Source organism: Sorex araneus, chromosome 3 (genome assembly GCF_027595985.1).
Source record: "Sorex araneus isolate mSorAra2 chromosome 3, mSorAra2.pri, whole genome shotgun sequence".
Classification (NCBI taxonomy): Eukaryota; Metazoa; Chordata; class Mammalia; order Eulipotyphla; family Soricidae; genus Sorex; species Sorex araneus.
The window spans coordinates 60,843,915-60,863,852 of record NC_073304.1 but is presented as its reverse complement, the minus strand read 5'-3'; the positions used below and the strand labels follow the sequence as shown (position 1 = coordinate 60,863,852).

Sequence of the window (19,938 nt, the reverse complement as noted above, 5' to 3'; positions counted from 1 at the left end):
CTAGGAATCCCTGCAGCCACCAACTCCCAGAATTCAATGAAAAGCCAATGAGAAGCCCAGGTCCTCGGGATTAGTGATAGCAAATTCCAGGCCTCATGGCATAAAGGATGGGATGGTCCTTCGCATGTCCTTGCTCTACAGGACCCTGGATGCTATGCCCACGGAGCTGCCTTTGGTGACTATTTAAGCTCGTTTGTGGCTATGATCCAGAGACACACAAAAGAATCTCAGAACTGAGCAGCTTGCTGCAGAGATTTCTCCAGACCCTAATTATCTAAAATTTTAGATTTCTAGGAGTGCGCGGCTACTCTTGGGGCCACACCACATCCTATATTATTCATACTGAGCAATACAAATTATCTAGCATCTGCCTGTTCACTAGTTTGAGTGGCTGTGGGAAATTCAAAATAATGATGGGGGGAAGGTGTCATGGTGGTGGGACTGGTGTCAAAATTTTCAATGTAATCCATTATTGTGAACAACTTGATAAAAATTTAAAAATTAAAAAAAAAAACAGAACCAGAGTTTTGTGTTTGTGGTGAGAGATGAGGAACAGAGAAAGAAAAAACTAGAGATCTAGATAAATTACCAAATTTTTCAAATCATAAGCCTGTGCGATAGTACAGGGGGCAAGATGCTTGTGGTGTACATAGACAACCTGAGTTTGATTCCCAGAATTCCATATGATCCCCTGAGTGCTCCCTGAACACAGAGCCAGGAGTAAATTCTGAGTACCACTGGGTGTGACCACAACCAAACACCTTCAGATCATAATAATATTGATAATTATTTTGTTTCCTGAGAATTCATTTTCATGTACATTTTTATCTTACAATACAGACTCTGTTTTCACTCATTTCAGTTTTGACTAAATGAAATGTCTAACCGTACTTTCCTTCAGGTGCATTCATTCATTTCTGGATTTCCTGTTTCAAGTCATCCTTATGGGGAGGCCTTGGGGCAGACCCTGAAAACCTAATGACCTCACTCAGTGTCTTCTGTCCTCTGGCTCTTTATTTGTTAATTTTTATTTGGGAGCTACACTCATCATTGTTCACGGATTACTCCTAGCTCTGTGCTCAGAGCTCTATTGCCCTCTATTTCTTTTTTGTTCTTTCTCTTCCTTGCCCTAACCTGTTATCTCAGGCTTTTCTTTCCTTCCCCTCTCAGTTAAACCCTCCCCAAAGATGATCACACCATAATAATCTGGTTTCTTTTCTGGCCTTTACTTTTAGAAAGTCTCTTAAGAGTTAGAAATGCAAATCCACAGACTGGAGTTATATGCAAAGTCATGCTCAGCCACACAAAACACAATTACAGTCAAACCCAAGCAGGAAAGTCCATGGTCAAACTTACCTAAATAACAATGATGAGTCCACTTTCAAAGTCACTCTAAGCATAGAGTTACTTTCATCATATGTAATTCTTTATTTATTCATTTATTTTTGGCAATAATCAGAAAAAGAAACGTTCTCACAGGATACGTCATACCTACTTAATCATTCTTACTGAATTCTGAGGGCAGTAACTTTGTATTCAGTGTATTTTATTTTTTAACTAATCACAATCTGGTAAGGTGAGAAGGTTTTAGATTGTTTCCAAACATTCATGTGCAGAATTAACTAAATGAGCTCGTTAAACCTCACCCCAGAGCATCTGCTTCTGATGGTCAGGACTACGATCTGGAAAGTCATCACATTAGCAGGTCTATCTATGCGTATTTTTGGTAAAGGAAGTTCAAGGGCCACACTGTGAAAAAATTCCTCTAATGTTTGGTTGAAGAGTGCCACTACTCTATAGAAAATCTTCTAAAAGCTGTGATTTTACAAGGATTGCTTTGCCTCCTGGCCTTGTGCTAACCCCATTGCTTTCCTTAGCCTCTTTCAGTCTTATTCCAAAATTTTGGGACTACTCCATTACACACAGGTCCCATTTCTGGTGAAGAACAAGTGACAGCTGGACTCTCCATCTGGCACCCAAACAACTCTGTGTGTGTGTGTGTGTGTGTGTGTGTGTGTGTGTGTGTGTGTTTGCAGAGGAGACAAAGGAATCCAGAGTGATACAACAGTACCTTAGAAATGCTTTTTACCCCAGAAGTTGAAGGGACACATTCCTTCGCCTACAGTTGAGAGACAGAAGCATTTCCTGACACCCTGCTCTATTCACCTAGATTGTACCTGGAGCTGGGATAGTGGAGAGAAACTCCAAAAGCTACTAATTTCCCATCAAAACAAAGACAAGAAGGGGAATTAGAGATGACAGGCAGTCTATGAAGGATACCACCTCTTGAAGGACTTTCTCCTTCATCTCCACATTCCTGATCTGAGATGGCATTTTTTTTTTATTTTATTGAATCACCGTGAGATAGTTACAAGCCTTCATGTTTGAGATGGCATCTTTGATCGAATGATTACAGTAGCTTTCAAGGTAACCTCACTGCTTAGACTCTCTTACTGCTCCTTCTTTCTTTGACTTTTGCTAGTTATTTCTCTCATATGTATCGTAAACTTAAGAAAATCTTTGCTTTTGTCTTATAAGATGCCATGTTAATTCTTAGCATAATACTTTTGAAACATAGTAGCATAACATCAATATAAACCAGAAGCTAAACTACCTGGAAAATAATCGAGAAAATAATCTAGAAATTATTCCCTAGTTTTATTAAAGATAATAGAATCCTACTAGCCACCCAGACTCTTGTCTCTAAGAATATTAGTTTCCTTTAGGCATTAGAAATAATAAACACTATAAAATTTACTTTTAATAATTTATCATTTTACTGCTTTTTCTGATTCTAGAATTTGAGGTGGATGTTGTACGTATGTTGTTTTGACAAAATCTGATCAAAATCTGATGTTTGGTGGCAAGGTGAAAAGCAGTAATTTTAATTTGGGACAGGAAAATTGTGTGAGACCTGAGTTGGCAGCCTCTGAGTTTTATTTTATCATTCCATATTTTTGGAATCATTAAAGAAGTTGAAAGACATAATGTCCCAGAAATATTTTCCACTTTCTTTTGGTTACAGAATGGGTCCCCTTTTCCACAAAAGGCTAGTACATATCCCCCAATAGTATATTAAAGTGGTTAAAGAAACAATAAATGAAAAAGCTATTAAGCTCATTCTATTTTTAAAATTTCCCCCCTTTTCCTGTTTTATTCCCCAAAGTCATGCAAAAATGCTGCTTAGATCATGTGAACAGAGGATATAAAATGGCCATCCCCAGATTCCAAACAGCATGTTAGCAAAATAATTTATGGCTGACACAGTAATGAGAAAATTTATATTTTTTAAATGATAGATCACTCGTGCAGTAACCATAACGTCTCTGCCTTCACCACAAAGAGATACAGGACCACACAGGGGGTTGTTATCAAAATACATGAATCAATGGGCAGGGTTGTGCAGATCTTTCTACCTGGGTTTTGCACTCTCCATATGTAGATAGCATGTTTTGAGTCCTTACGAGAAGAAAATGTACTGTCTGGAAAATGAGCTACTGAAGCTTCATGTAGAGGAGTGTATCTACTCTCACTCAGAGCCAGGTCAGACCTGCTTTGACTTTACAAATCCTGCTCAGGCAATCAGGCGCACCTGGTGACTGCACAGCACACACACAGATCAGAGAGAGTGTTTTTGAAGATTAAAATAGATGCATTTTAATATAAGTCATTGTAGCGGTGACATGTCCTCCTTTCTTCCTTCTTTGCTTCCTTCTTTCCTTCCTTCCTCTTATTTGTGCATACTCTATCTCACATCACAAATATTCAGAACTTTAGGGTAAAAGACAAATTAGCAGTCAATCACAGGCAGGCATGCAAGTCACCCAGTATATTGCGGTTTTGCTAGATCCTGGATATTGATGATTTTTATTTGTAAAGGAAGTCATTAACCTGAAATGGCAGGATGTGCAAAATTCTTGGTGAAAAATAGTTCTTCCTATGTGGTTCACTGTGTTCATAGCTCTTCAATGATTTCCCTCTTGTTTGAAATCCTTTTCTGAAATGTTACTTTTGAGGTATCTGGAAAGATTACTAAATATTTTCATTTTCTAAGACTTTTTACATGTATATACATAAGTTTCTAGGATAAATCTATAAGACCCAAGATGGTAATATACTTTTAGGAAATTAGTTTTATAAATTTCTTACAAATACATTCATGGATTCAAACCAAAAATCAATGAAATGTTTCTAAGTATATGCATGCTGATTTGTAAATGAGTAGTTTGCTTTTAACTTAGCAGACTGAGGGTAAAGCCAGTAAAGATGAAATGCTAGGCAACTTTTCTCTAAATGTTGCAAATTTAACAATTTTTCTTTATATTTCAATTCCTTAATTTGTTAATTCTGTATGGGCTCGAAAAAAAGTGGATCCCTTATATATGCTCAGAAATGCTTAATTTAGTGAGGTTAATGTGACCATTCTCTGAGTGAGAGCCATCACAGACTGCGTCCTTCAAGTGTTAATCCTGAGGGTGGAACAGTCAAGCCCTGGAATCAGGAGCGGCTTTGTAAAATGAGAGAATTCGTTTGCTGTCTTTGAACAAGTTACTTATATTCATGGGAAGCAGTTTCCTCAGTTATAAAACAGAAAGAATAATCCTGGGAATAACACACTAATGTGAGTAAAGCTCTTAAAGGTCCTCTCTTGAGGGGTGCAGTAAAAGGACAAAGTAACATTATTGGTACCTTGTCAACACTCAAACAATATGCTAAGGCATTAAGCAAAAGTGACTCCAAATATAAGTAGAATCAGTACTTGTCCTCTAACCACATAATCCCACTCGGTGTGCACAACCAGAGCCACAATTTAGTTATGCATTTTGAGAAGATAAACTATTCAACATGGACATACCTATCTGGCTTTATTATATGATAATTACAAATGTGTCTATAATGGGAAAATAAAGATTTTCTTATCTATATCATCTGTTTTGTTTTGATATATTAGCTAATTTGTTAGTTTCCACCTATGTGGATATTTCTATATTTAATATTTGGATTTTTATTATTTAAAAAATTGTCAGTAGGGATTCAAATTCCTTACTTTTTAACAGAGGGCAAAGGTCCCATGCAATTATGTTATTTACAGAGAATTTTGTAATCTCAATTATCTTTTTTTTTATCTTTTTGAGCGATCTCCTTTTGATTTGCGTTTTTAAATATATACAAATATATGTCCAAATAGGAACTATAGCATTTCTATGTATTCCTATCAAAAGGAAAAGTAGAATTTTGGAGCATGTCCAATATTTCTTGGCATACACTAGACAAAAAATATTTTCCTTCTGGTTCTATTGCCTATTTCCTGACTTTGAGAGATTTTCATTAAACTAGGAGAAGTAATTTTTTATATTATGATATCAAATTATTAACACCAATAATTCTTCATTATCATATTATATTTAACAATTAAAAATAGATCAACCTATAAGATAACCACAGCTATATTACAACAAATTTTTAGCAAGTAAACTAAATAGAACATTAGAAATAGGTGGTTTGGAGGTATCTGATCCTGAGGCACAGCTGAGTCTCCATTTTCAAGGTGGCTTCATTCCTCCCTCTGTTGTTCTGATACCTGATTTGCTAACCTCTAGAGGTATTTCAAGAAAATTATCCAAAAAGAAAAGGTCATTACCCATAAAATCTGTGACTCATGATTTCATAGTTACTCTAGTAACTCTCCACTATTTCTTACATAGAGGACTCTCCAAGCAACATGAAGGCAAATCAAACATGAATTGAGAAAAGAATTTTTCAACTTTTTTTCCCTACTCATTTGAGATATTTCAAACAAGATTCTTAGTATGTTGCGGAGTGGATTCCGTTCAAATTGACCTAATGTCCCAGTTGATCAGTTCATATGTGTCAAGATCTCACCGAGTTTTTTCTTTCTTTATTTTTTTTCTTGTGGGACACACTCGGCAGTGCTCAGGTCTTATTCCTGGCTCTGCATTCATGGATCACTTCTGGCAGTGCTCAGAGGACCACATAGGGATTGAACCCAGGTTGACTGCAGGCAAGGCAAGTGCCCTACTTGCTATATTATCACAATGGCCTGATCTCATAAATTTCTTGCCTTGATTATAAGAACTGTTTTTGTTTCTTTCCTGTCTACATGCTACACTATCTCCTACTTTATTTTTTCCCAACATTCAAATAACTACTGTCATCTGCCTTGAACAAGAATCCTTGAACTCTGTAGTTTAAAGAGTTTGCAAATCTTTCTTAAATGAGATTCTACAATTCTAAAACAAATGTTTCAAACTGGTCTTTCAGGTTGGAGAACTGGGAGACCAAAGTTTTATCCCCTGAGTTCCTTCTTTGCTGACATCTTTAGAAGCCCCGAAGGTATTTCAGAGAATGAAAAACCTCTAAATTAGACAGCATATGGAAACTTCCATATGAATTCTTATTTCTCTAAATACTTAACTCCTTAGTTCCATCTACACATCCAATCAACAAAATGAACATACTGTCATCCCCAAATATTTTTAAAAATCTTAGTTTTAGCTCCTTTTAAACAGTGTGTTAATTTAGAATGAAATATAAAATTTCTGGATTATAGATCTATATAAGTCTACCCGTGGGTTCTTTATATATTTTTCCTCTATCAATCCACAGATATGACCGTCTGAAAGAAGAGACAATTAGACATTCTACTCATTTGTATTTGTGAGTCTCCCATGTTCTTACAAGTGATCACTTTTTTCATGGTCTTTAGCTGATGTCCCCTATGATAAACCTCAGAGAGACTGCGATATTGTCTGTGTTAATATTTTCTACACAGCACCAAAGTTCTATCCTAAGTGCAACAGTCCTTGGTATCTATTGTTTTATGGGAAATACACAATCAAAATAAAATTCATTTGAAATAAATGATCTTCAAATGATCAAATTTGAAAAATCCATTAAGAACAACCTCTCCCTACACACAAAAGAGGGGTGCTATGATTCTTCACAAAGTAAGCAACTCAGTATCACTGTTAAAAAGTACCACATATGATGGCTTTTACATATCTACTGTCATTGTCACTATCATCCCTTTGCTCGTGGATTTGCTCGCGTGGGCACCAGTAACATCTCCATTGTGAGACTTGTTACTGTTTTTGGCATATCAAATATGCCACAGGTAGCTTGCCAGACTCTGCTGTGCGGGCAGGATATTCTTGGCAGTTTGCCGGGCTCTCCGAGAGGAATGGAGGAATCCAACCCAGGTCGGCCACGTGCAAGGCAAATGCCCTACCCACTGTGCTATCATTCCAGGTCTACATATCTACTATGTCTATTTAAAAAAAGATATTACAGCATGTTTCTGCTTTCCTAATGCTACATAAATATGAACCTTATCAAGCATTAACAAAATATGTACTAAATTAGAAGTATAATGACGAAGACAGAAAGACATGGTCCTTTGTGGAACTAGCAATTGGGGATATCAGACATTGTACAAAGGGTGTGTGTATGTGTGCATGTGTGTGTGCGCGTGTGTGTGTGTGTGTGTGTGTGTGTGAGAGAGAGAGAGAGAGAGAGAGAGAGAGAGAGAGAGAGTTCAACAATGTAGAGTATGGTAAATAGAACCATCAAATGGCTACCCAGAGAAGTGCTTTCAAGTCCTGTGAGTACCTTGAGTCGGAGTTTTAACCTCAGGGAGAAGTTGCTTTGAGACTTTTCCCCAGGCCCAAAATGAAAGATGAGTAGCAGCTAAGAAGGCAAAGCAAGAAGGCAGAGCCTGGGGGACTAGTGCATACAAAGGCCTATAGTAGAGGAAATGTGGCAAATAGAGAGTGGGAGAGAAGACCAGGGAGAAATAATTTCTTTACATAGAATGAAAATGTTTCTGAGAGCAGAAAAGGTCAAACAAATTCTGAAACCATTTCTTCTGCTATTCGTCCATCTGCAACCCGATTCTTTTTGCTGGGTCTCTCCTTCCTGCGCCAGCAGCACACACTGCTCCTGACCAGAGTAGGAGAGTGGGAGGTCCTGCTGATTGACAAGCAGTCATTGTGAGTCACAGTCAGTCACTCCTGACAAAGCCACGTTATTATGAAATGTAGTGGAGCAGTGAATTCAATGGTTAGAAACGGAACAGAGAGGGCCTGAGAAAGCCAGCCAGGCAGCCGAGAGGAAAGCTGCCTCCACGAAACAGGAAGTCTTTTCTCTTTTCAGAGCATCATCCATCATGCTGGGGGAAACGGCGGGAAGGTAACCTACTACTTCTTAATAGGCTTCTGCACAGAGAGTGGCTTTGAAGCAGCAGCTGCCCACAGTAAATTTCACTGACCCTTAGAGCCTTTCCCCAAGTTTTCCAACTGTTTTGTCTCCTGAGCTGCAGCTCAGTGTTGGGTCCAAGTTACAGCACCTGACAAAACTAAGGAGTCTCCGCTGTATGAGAACGGAAAGCGTTCAGTGATGTTGTCTTTTCTGTGCTACCCCAACAGTGAGACATGATGCCATTCCATATGGCCATAAAGTGTATTCTTTCCCAGGGAGAAGAAACCCAGCAAGAGATTTTATTTTAGGGCCTGATATTTTACTGTTCATATATCAAAGAAAATAGAGTAATATACACCAAATCCCAAGACAATGCAGTCAAGGGACCAACTCTTCTCAATAAAGTAGAGTTAATAACTTTAATAACAAATAAGCAGAATTCATTGTCTTTTTTCTTTCACTATGAAGGGGAAGAGGCATAAAAATTGAAAAAACAATGCTGCTGGAGAGATAGTTCAGGGGTAAAGGCACTGGTCTTACATGTGGCTGACCCCAGTTTGATACCCAACACAATATATGGTCTTCCAAGAGTCTTCAGGAGTGATCTCTGAGCACCTCTTGGTGTGGCCAAACCAGTTGGTTGATCAGTTGCCATTTATTCCATTCTCCCCATGTGCCTATTTCACTCTCTGAGCCCCCCCCCATTCTAGTCTCACACTGCCCCTCATTCCTGTGTCCTCCTGCCTTCCCACTCATCTCTCTGTGCTCCATCTTGCTCCCTGCTCTCTTTCCCAACTCCTCCCTTGTCTCTCCACTCCCAGCACTCTGGGCCAACATTGCATCCAGTCCAATAGCAAAATCAACATAAGAAAGGCCTTCCTGACAACATACCCAGAGGTGTTCCTCTTCTCCTTAGTCCAATAACTTAATTAACATCTTAACATTAGTTATTTTTGTATGGACACAGTAAGAAATACATCGAGGCTTGTAGGGCAGCTCTCCTGGGAACATCTTGCCATAGAATCAGACTACAGTGTTCAGGCCAGATTAATCATTCCTAACCCTAGCAGGGTACAAATTTAGTTATTACTTTTTGGATCATGACAGAATTTGTCCATGACCATGCTCTTAACTTAGAGTTAAGCATTATGGCACTTTGGCCAGGCCCATTTTGATGCCAGGGTAGCACATAGCTCACCACTTGCCCTGTGTCCATCCAGTCCCTCGTCGGGACCCTGCTGTGGGGGGGTGCTAGAAAGTTAGGGCAACTGAGGCTTAAGTCTAGAGAACAGATGCTCAGGAGGAAAACATCATTTGGAGTCAATTAACTGTCATGTTACAAAAGTATAGCATTAACTGTTTTCTTGTGCCCATACAAAAAAGGACATTTCTCTGAATTAACTATGCAAAGGACTTAAGGAGATAAGAAAAACAATATTTACAAGTCAACAGAGCACAAAGAAAGACGTTACAAATAAACACAGAGGAATGGGAGCACTGTAATGGGAGTAACCCAGTAAACCTAAGCTCCTTACAACAAGGCAGAAAGGAAAAACCAATGTTATCCCACAGTGTGGCCCAGATCCATTCCTTTCATATTAAAAGATGCTATCAGAAAAAAAGTATTAAAATTATAAAAGCAAATCTTTAAATTCATATATTTCCTCTTGTGAGTAACTGTAATAACTATTTTAATTAAAGTAGAAAGTGATTGTTACGTGCAAATCAGAAACAAATTAATTACCTAAATCAATATGTTGCCTGTGAGATCCCAAACTGATACTCTATTCCTACTCTAGAGCCTCTATGCCACATTGTTTGTCAAGGAGTGGAGAATGGGCCTAGACAATGGTCGGATCAGAGACCAAATCTCACCTCTCTACTGTGGAAAATCTTTGTGAAATGAGAGGCTGGACCCCAGTGAAGCCAGTTGACAACTGGGAGCCTGAAATCACACTTTTTTTTAAAAATTTCAGTCAATTGTACTGAGCATTAGGGCCCAAGAAAGCCCCACACACTCACTCTTACACTTCAATTCTACATCGGGCAAGCAATAAGACAAAAACAGGTAAGAGAGTTTTGGTGGTACAGGTTTTGTATCATGCTCTCAGAGATAAAATGCTTTTTAATGTGTCTTAGAGCTTAGATCAGAGAAATTGCAGAAAGAGGAATAAGGCTTTGGATTTCACTGATGACCTTTAAGAAGGTCCAAATACAGTATCCTTGAAGTTGAAACAACTGAGAAGTTATGTACATGGAAGCTGATCCTTTGGTTTCTTCTCATTCTTGTTATTCACAGAAATCTCAGATAAGAATTACATCTTTGTAATTTCTAAAGAATGACTTTGCCTTGGGCCAAATTCAGCAGTGTTCAGGGCTTACTCCTGGCTCTGTGCTCAGGGATCACTCCTGGCAGGGCTCGTGTGACCATAGGATAAGCCATGAATTAAAGGGATGAAGGGATAGTACAGGGGGTGGGGTGCTGGCTTTGGATGTGGTCAACCCAGGTTTGATCCATGACATCTCATGTAGTCCTTCATGCACTGCCAGAACTGATTCCTGAGTTCAGAGCTAGGAGTAAGCCCTGAGCAGCACTGGGTATGGACCAAAACCCAAGAAAAATGAAACAGGTGCCAGAGTCAGCCATGTGCAATGCAAGTCCCCTACCTGTTGTATAATCTCTCCAGCCTTATATCACTGTCACTGTCTGTCATCCCATTGCTCATCGATTTGTTCAAGCGGGCACCAGTAACATCTCTCATTGAGAGACTTATTGTTACTGTTTTTGGCATATCCAATATGCACGGGTAACTTGCCAGGCTCTACCTTGCAGGCTCGATACTCTCGGTAGCTTGCCGGGCTCTCTGAGAGGGGCGAAGGAATCAAACTCGGGTTGGCCACATGAAAGGCAAACGCCCAACCACTGTGCTATCTCTCCAGGTTCTGTGGCACAATGGATAGCGCATTGGACTTCCAGCCTTATATAAATGAATTTTATTAGAAAGAATTTACTTTTCTCAAAAAGCATTTTAGAGTGGTGGGACCTCTAAAAATCTAGTCTCTATAAAAACAACAAAATTACGCTCCAGCATGACCGGGGAGCCCAAAAGAGCTACTTTGGACACCAGCAGCCCACTGAAATACTTCCAGAATGTGAACTGAGAGTTTCCGCCAGGCTGTCACAGAGGGGGCCCGGTATTTATCTAGGTTTTCCCATCCTATGAGCACCATAAAAGGGTAAGAGATTGTAGTGATAGAATTTCTGGCAGAATTTTCCCTGGACTTTATACAGAAATCCAAAACTGCGCGGCCACTGCCGCGGCCGCACGACCTAATGTCATCTAATCATTAGCAATATGAAATGGTTCCTTTGTAATGGGTTAGACTTTGGGAGGGTAACCCTAACAAGAATAGTAAGTCTTTTGTTGAAATATTGAAGGCAATCATAGTGGTAGCCATCTCTCTAGACTGAACTAAGCTATAACCCCACACCGGCTGAGGGGAAGAAATATTTCTTTCTCGGGAAGAAATGTGGTGTTGCATTAGCCATATTATGATGTCCATTAAGCATACAGGAACCTGGTGGCGTGGGAATGAGATATAAGGGAAAAAAAAGAAATTATGTACATGGAACAGCGGGACGCTGGTGGAGCTGGGGCCGATACCAGCGCACTACTATTGGTTCCAGAAACTGCTTGCAGACATGCTGCTAGACTATCACCTAAGCTATAGCCCCACGCGGCTGATGACGGGAAATAACCATCTTTCTAGGTTTCTTCTCCCTCTGTCAGGCAGCGTAGCGTCAATCATACTATGAAGATTACTAAGCAGGCATGAACTTGGTGGCACGAGAAGGAGGGGGAAAAAAAGAAAAAAAAAACAATGAATGAAGAAAAGTTATGTAACAAACAGCGGGACTTAATATCTCTACATTCTCAGCAATGGAAAACTATCAAATGCTTCCTTGGCAGTAGGACTGCCTTTTTTTTTGGGGGGGGGGGGGGAACTCCAGAAACAATAGTGAGTTATGAGTTGAAACATGGAATGTAATCAAGATAAAGAGTAAACAAAATAAAACTTATCACTTACAAGAGGGGGGACTGGGGGGATGGGAGGGGGCGGGAGGTGGGAGGTATACTGGGGTGGTTGGTGATGGAATATGAGCACTGGTGAAGGGAAGAGTGTTTGAGTATTGTATAACTGACATAACCCTGAGAACTATGTAACTTTCCACATGGTGATTCAATTAAAAAAAATTAACAAAAAAACAAAAAAAGCAAAATTACAGACAAGTTAGATTTTTTTGGAATTCTGGGAATCAGCCAAGGCTAATATCAGAAACACTAATTCAAAAATGATTCCATGTTGGTAAGAAGAGTGAATTCAGTGTAGTTTTAGTTCATCATCCCATTCCAAGGCCCAATCCTGATCTCTAATTCCATAGTAATCTTTTACGTTTTTGATTTCTCTTTACTGAGTAAATTGTGTTCATTTTGGGAGCCATTCTGGATATATTTTTGCCTGGATTTTTTTTTTTTGCTTTTTTGGGTCACATCTGGCAATGAACAGGGGTCACTCCTGGCTCTGCACTCAGGAATTACCCCTGGCGGTGCTCAGGGGACCATATGGGATGCTGGGAATCGAACCCCGGTCAGCCGCGTGCAAGGCAAACGCCCTACCTGTGGTACTATCGCTGAAGCCCCAATTTTGCCAGGATTTTTAATCTTAACATTTTTGTTTCTTTTTATTAAGCTCACGCGGCCTATCCGGGTTCAGTTCCTCCATCCCTCTTAGAGAGCCCGGCAAGCTACCGAGAGTATCTCACCCTCATGGCAGAGCCTGGCAACTTATTGAGCTACTGTAGTTTTAGAGTACTGTTGAAATTGTTGTTTTACCACTTCAGAGCTGTACCACCAATCCTTCCAACAGTGTTTCAAGATCCCTTTTGTTTTATTCTATGAGCCCGTCCCCCTTCTCCCTCCCCTAGCTTCATCAGTTTTCAGTTCTATTGATCTTGTCTCAGGTTTGTTTGTATTGGGCACTGTCAACTCCCTTTCTTTGTTTCTTTAAACTCGACATATGAGTGAGAGCATCTGGTATTTGGAAGCAAAATTTTTAAAACATATCTAAACACAATTGTGAGCATCATCATCTCAATGACTAGTAATGCGAATGCTAGCAAGATAAATGTTGGTTGAGCCAAGGTCAGACTAGATGTATTTCAGTCCTTAATTTCTTGAGATCAGGAATCAACCTTGCATTGTCTGGGATGGTATACATAGAATAAGTACGTGCTGCACTATGCAAATTATTGATGAACTCATGGATGAATGAATGAGCCTCAGAACATAATTGACTGACATGCATAGAACTGCTGCTTCAGGGTCATGGCATGACACATGCATACTTTAGGACAACTTCAAAGTAAAGGAAATATCCAATTATTTTTTTGTTTTAATTATTAGTATAATATACACAACTAATTAAAACTAATATGAACTAATAACTTTTAGGGAATTAAGCCAATAATTACCTTACAAAATTAAGAATAGCACTACTAATTAGCACTCTAAATGCATAGGTGGAGTCAAAAGTAAATAGCAAACCAGTTTAGGGTGACGAATGAACCAGATACACAGACTCAAGCCCTAACCTAAAGTTCTTGGGAATTGAAGGATCATCCCATTCTATGTCTACATATTCAAAATGATGTGAAATTATTGTTTTTGCTATAATGCTTAAACATAAATTTCAAATGACTCAAGCTAATATTTTTTATGTAAGTATATTTGTGCTGAGCTAAAAGTAAAGATAACAAGTTACAATTTATGTAAAGTTGAGGATATTGAGAGGATTTGTTTATATCACTCTTTGAGTAGATAAATATATTACATATATTTATTTATATATATAGATGTAAATATATTCATTTATATAGTCAGCATTAATACTTTAATCTATTGAATAGTCTACACCCATGTTAAAATGTATTAGCTAAGGTACTAAATATATAAGCAAAGTTCAAAGACTTTTAAGGTTCAAGTAAATATGCAAGTTCAATAGACACGAGCTTGAAAATGAGCAAATGAGATAAACTTTCAAATACTTTCAGCATTTCCTCATTAATCCAAAACTGACAATAACAAGCTTTTTTTTCATGTTTGGGTTACAATCTCACAATGATCAAACACCCATCCCTCTACCAGTGCACATTTCCCACCACCAATATCTCGGGTATACCCCCCTTTCCACCATCCCCATGCCTCCATGGCAGACAATATTCCCCATACTCTCTCTCTCTACTTTTGGGAATTATGGCTTGCAACACAGACACTGAGAGGTCATCATGTTTGGTCCATTATCTACTTTCGGCATGCATCTCCCATCCCAACTGGTTCCTCCAGCCATCATTTTCTTAGTGATCCCTTCTCTATTCCATCTGCCTTCTATGCCTTCTCCCCTCCACTCATGAAGCAGTCTTCCAGCTATGGGGCAGTCCCCCTGGCCCTTGTATCTACTGTCCTTGGGTGTCAGCCTCATGTGATGCTACCCTACACTCCACAAATGAGTGCAGTCCTTCTATGTCTGTCCCTCTCTTTCTGACTCATTTCACTTAGCATGATACTCTCCATGTTTATCCGTTTAAAAGCAAATTTCATGACTTCATCTCTCCTAACAGCTGCATAGTATTCCATTGTGTAGGTGTACCAAAGTTTCTTTAACCAGTTATCTGTTTTAGGGCACTCAGGTTTTTTCCAGATTTTGGCTATTGTGAACAGTGCTGCAATGAATATATAGGTACAGATGTCATTTCTACTGTGCTTTTTTGCATCCTCGGGATATATTCCCAGAAGTGGTATGCGGGGTCATATGGAAGCTCAATTTCTAGTTTTTGAAGGACTGTCCATGACAATAACAAGCTTTTAAGGCATCTTTTCCCCCACTCATTTCCTCAAAGTACAGGACCTAGTTGGATCAGGGAGATATGAGCCAAGGATTAATATAATTGGGACACTAGTTTTGAATATTGTGCTTTAAAAAATGGAGGTAAAGTAATAGCAAATAATATATATCTACATATCTTTTAAAATTAAAACCTTTATTTTTTTTCAAATTATCTTGGCACTAGTGAGATTACAAAGTGGGCAGGTGCTTCCCTTGCATGTAGCCACCACCCTGGTTCAATCCCCAGCACCCTAGAGGGGCCCCTGAGCCCTTCCAGGAGTGACCCCTGAGAACAGTCAGAAGTAAGCCCTGAGCACCACCAGGTATAGTCCAAAAACAAGCAACAACTCTCCAAGAGAGAAAGAAAGGAGGAAAGAAAGAAAGAAGGAAAGAAAGAAAGAGAAAGAAAGAAAGAAAGAAAGAAAGAAAGAAAGAAAGAAAGAAAGAAAGAAAGAAAGAAAGAAAGAAAGAAAGAAAGAAAGAAAGAAAGAAAGAAAGAGAGAGAAAGAAAGAGAGAAAGAAAGAAAGAGAGAAAGAAAGAAAGAGAGAAAGAAAGAAAGAAAGAAAGAAAGAAAGAAAGAAAGAAAGAAAGAAAGAAAGAAAGAAAGAAAGAAAGGAAGAAAGGAAGAAAGGAAGAAAGGAGGGAAATAAGGAGAGAAGAAGATAAGGAGAGAAGGAAAGAAAGAAATAGAGAGAGGAAGAAAGAGAGAGGAAGAAAGAAAGAAATTATTTTAATTAGTTATTGCTTATTTATCATTTACTTATTTATTAAATACCAAACATAACTTGTTGTTATGCTGGGCACCATAGAAAATACAGTAATTAAGGCAATCATTTTCATCTTCAAGTATCTTAATTAAATTCTTGTTAAAAATAAGGAAACAAACACAATAAACCATAAGGGAGGGAAAAGGATAACAGACGGAACAGACAAGATGAACAAATAAACAATGAAAGCCAGCTGACTTAGGAAATTGTTTAGAACCAGGAGCATGAGTGTTGGAACATTGTGTGATTGAAACTCGATCAGAAACAGCTTTGTAACTATGCTTCTCACGGTGACTCAATAACAACAACAACAACAACAACAACAGAACCAAGAGAAACTATAACTACGTTGAAAAATGACCAGTAGGTATTGATCAGGGACACAGATTTAGAACATCTAGGAAAATGAATAAGAGAAAATACAACAGAGAAAAACCTAGAACATAACAAGTGCAGATAATTTTTTAAATGCCCGGACATTGGCATTTTTAACATTCTAGGTGGGTGCAGGGGCATACAGGAGAAGAGTGGAGAATCAATTGGTGCTAAAATGTGGATGATCTGAAGGGAAGGAGTCAAATTTATTCAATAGAGACATACAGAAAGGTGGGGTAGAAACAACCATTATAGCCACTTTGGGGAAGAAAAAATCTATAAATTGTCAGATGAATTGGAAGTAGCAGGAGGCAGGGAAGCTTGGGTTGCATTTGTGGTGGTGGATGACGGTGTTAATAGTCTTACAAGTTGGAAACAGTGGAAGAGAAGAGTGATGAGCCACTGAATGAGACCAGTGGTGTGAACTGGAACACAGCAAAAACAATGTGAGAAACACTACAGAAGCAAGGATGATTTAATGAGATGTGGTGAGCAGTGAAATGTAAAGCAAGAAAAGGAGTATAAGGTGGGTTAAATGTTCAAGACACAATTAGGATGAGTGGGTGGTTCCATCACTAAAGATGGGTTCATGATGAGCATTGGAAAGAAACTGACGTACAGTGCTTAACTGAGGGTAAGGAACATAGACATGGGTCAGCTTTACACTTGGTCTCCTAGAAAATAAGACTTTTTAATTTTACTAATTTAGAAACTACTGAGAGTATCCCACGGGCACAGCTGAGCCTGGCAAGCTACCCGTGGTGTATTCGATATGCCAAAAACAGTAACAAGTCTCACAATGGAGACATTACTGGTGCCCGCTCGAGCAAATCGATGAACAATGGGATGATAGAGCTACAGTGTTACTAATTTTTAAAAATCTTAAATAATTAATAAGAAAGGATACTACTATATTTAAATGTAAAATAGAATATATTATGTAGTTAAACGGGCCTACTGGGATGGCAAAGCATATTATTTATTATAATTATCATCATCATCACCATCATCATTATTATTATTATTATTATTGCATTTGGGCCACATCTGGCAGAGCTCAGGGCTTATTCTTAGCTCTGCACTCAAGAATCACTCCCGGTGGAGCTTGGGGGACCAGATAAAGAGCCAGGAATTGAGCATGGGTTGGACAAATGCAAGGCAAGCACCCTATCTTCCGTACTATCTCTCTAGCTCACAAAGTAAGTTTTGAAGGAAACAAAAATAAATGAAGAAATTAACTGAAAGCTCAAAGAAGGGAGAAAAAGGAGGAAATATGACAGGGCGATTCATTTAAAGGATGTTGATGGGCAGAATGAGAGAGGAGTGTGGTAAATAAAATTTTCAAAACTAATCAAAACTTGCAAAGTCTAAGTAGAATATGTGCCAAATAAGGCAAGAAATCATCTGAGAAAGGAAAAACTAAGACCATATCATTCATTTTAGTGCCATTTGAAGAGGAATAAAGAGTAACCACTTAATAAGAGAATTTGACAAACTCCCAAATACTGAGTGGGAATGAAATTTAAAAAGATAATGGGATAAACTCACCAGAAATATTAGTTTAAAATAGGAAAGATTTTTTTAGTGTTGTGTAAATTGATTAATACTATTTAAACTTCACTGAGTCTTAGTAATTCCAACTTCTAGAATAACTTAGACATTAACAGATCTGATACTTCGTTGTTTCCACACAAAACTGGTAACTGCCTTTTCTTGTTAGAAGCATGAGTCACTCTTTTTCTTAAAAATCCCCTCTTCTCCCTTCTTATCGCTGATATAATTCTGAGAGTGGTGCTGTAGGAAGACTTTCATTTTGACAACTCTTCTATACCCAAGAACTTGTCTTTTAAAACAGTAAGCACATGTATTATTTTTTCCCTAATCTACAGACAGACCCTAAATATTCCAAAGGCTTATATCTCTTGAGCTTTCAAATATTTTCATGAGAGTATCCCTTTTTTAGGGTAGCACTGTAACACTGTCGTCCCATTGTTCATCGATTTGCTCAAGCAGGCACCAGTAATGTCTCCATTGTGAGACTTGTTGTTACTGTTTTTGGCATATCGAATATGCCACAGGTAGCTTTCCAGGCTCTGCCATGCAGGCGGGATACTCTCAGTAGCTTGCCAGGCTCTCCAAGAGAGGCAGAGGAATCGAATCCGGGGTCAGCAGGGTGCAAAGCAAACACCCTACCCACTGTGCTATTGTTCCAGCCCTTTTTAAGGTATGTAATGAAAAATTACATTCTCCCTAAAAATATGCACCACTTCAAAGTCTAATTTGGCAGCAATATAAGCAGACATCAGTTGGCTGAACAGAACTACGAAATGGAGCTACTATTGTTCAGCCTTCTGATAAACAAGAAGCAATTCAGTATGTAAAAGCCTGCCGTTTTGTAAAATCATAGACTAAGCACAACAGAGAAGATGAAGTCCTGATGAGACAGTGAACGAACTGGCAAAATATGGGTAGGCATAAACGCTGTAGCATACTTCAGTAATTCAATCTCAGTAAGGGTTAAGAGTCTGATTGGAGGTTTTTTCCCCTCTTTTACCAACAATACTTGCAAATATTAAATAAATATATGTGTGTTGTAGTTATTATGCCATGCTAAAGTTATAAGGGTAGACCTGTGGATTTTTTGAGCCCCAGAGCTATAGTATATATAATACGTAGACCAAAAAAAAATGTTCAAGAATAGTATCAGTGTACAATTATCTAGGGATATTTGGAAAAAAATGAGTTTAATATAAAAAGTGAGAAACAAGTCACATAATAAAAGGAACCAAACTTGAACAACTAGTGACAAAAAAAAACACTTCTATGCATTATCTCATTTACTAGTAAAAACAATCTCTGTACATCAATAGTTTAATTATTCACATTATTCAGATGAGGAAACTGAAGCTTCTGACAGGATGCAAGGTTTGGGAGAACAAGCAAGAGTATATATAAAGAATTTGATTGACATAAAAAACACCTACAAAAGAAAGGTGATAGGGAATGAGGAAGCACAGCAGCTGACTAAAGGTGACACTACAACAAAATATGCATTGAGCATACAATCAACAAGAAGAAACGTAAAGATTATTTTTCTTCTAATACACCATCATTCAATCTAGAAATAAAACTGCAAAAGAAATATCTTTGGCTTATTTGCACTGTTCACAATGATTGCAATTTTTTCAGAGTAAAAACTTAAAGAGAACATATACATTAAAGTTTTACCAACCCAGCTATATTACAAATGTAATTTTACTATGGTCTTGTTTGGTTGAGAAAGAAAATTAGTAAAATTAACCCCATGGCTCAGCTACTTCTAGATTATTTTGCTGGGTGTGTGACATCTAGACATTCAATCTCCAAATCCAGGGATGACCCCAAACAGCCAATTCCACTATCTCCTCTTTGGTGATACTAATAGAACCTCCACAGGTGACCAGGAAAAAAAATTACTTGGTAACCATCATTGATATCAGAGATGCAGATTCACCAGTCACAGGAGGATGGACCAAAGTTCAAGACACCCTGCAGAAGTAGAATCACAGGAAGAAACAAACTAAAAATGAGTTACCAAGAAAACATCTGTAAGCAGCGCTACTGTTGGGGGAGACAGATGCTCCAGCAGCGTCA

At 38.4% G+C, this 19,938-nt stretch overlaps 1 protein-coding gene across 1 annotated transcript in view; it reads right to left on the bottom strand.

Moving 5' to 3' along the window:
- SLC25A21 (solute carrier family 25 member 21) overlaps positions 1-19,938 on the bottom strand; it is a 520,315-nt gene that overhangs the window by 284,136 nt on the left and 216,241 nt on the right. The gene's annotated exons all lie outside the window — the stretch shown is intronic.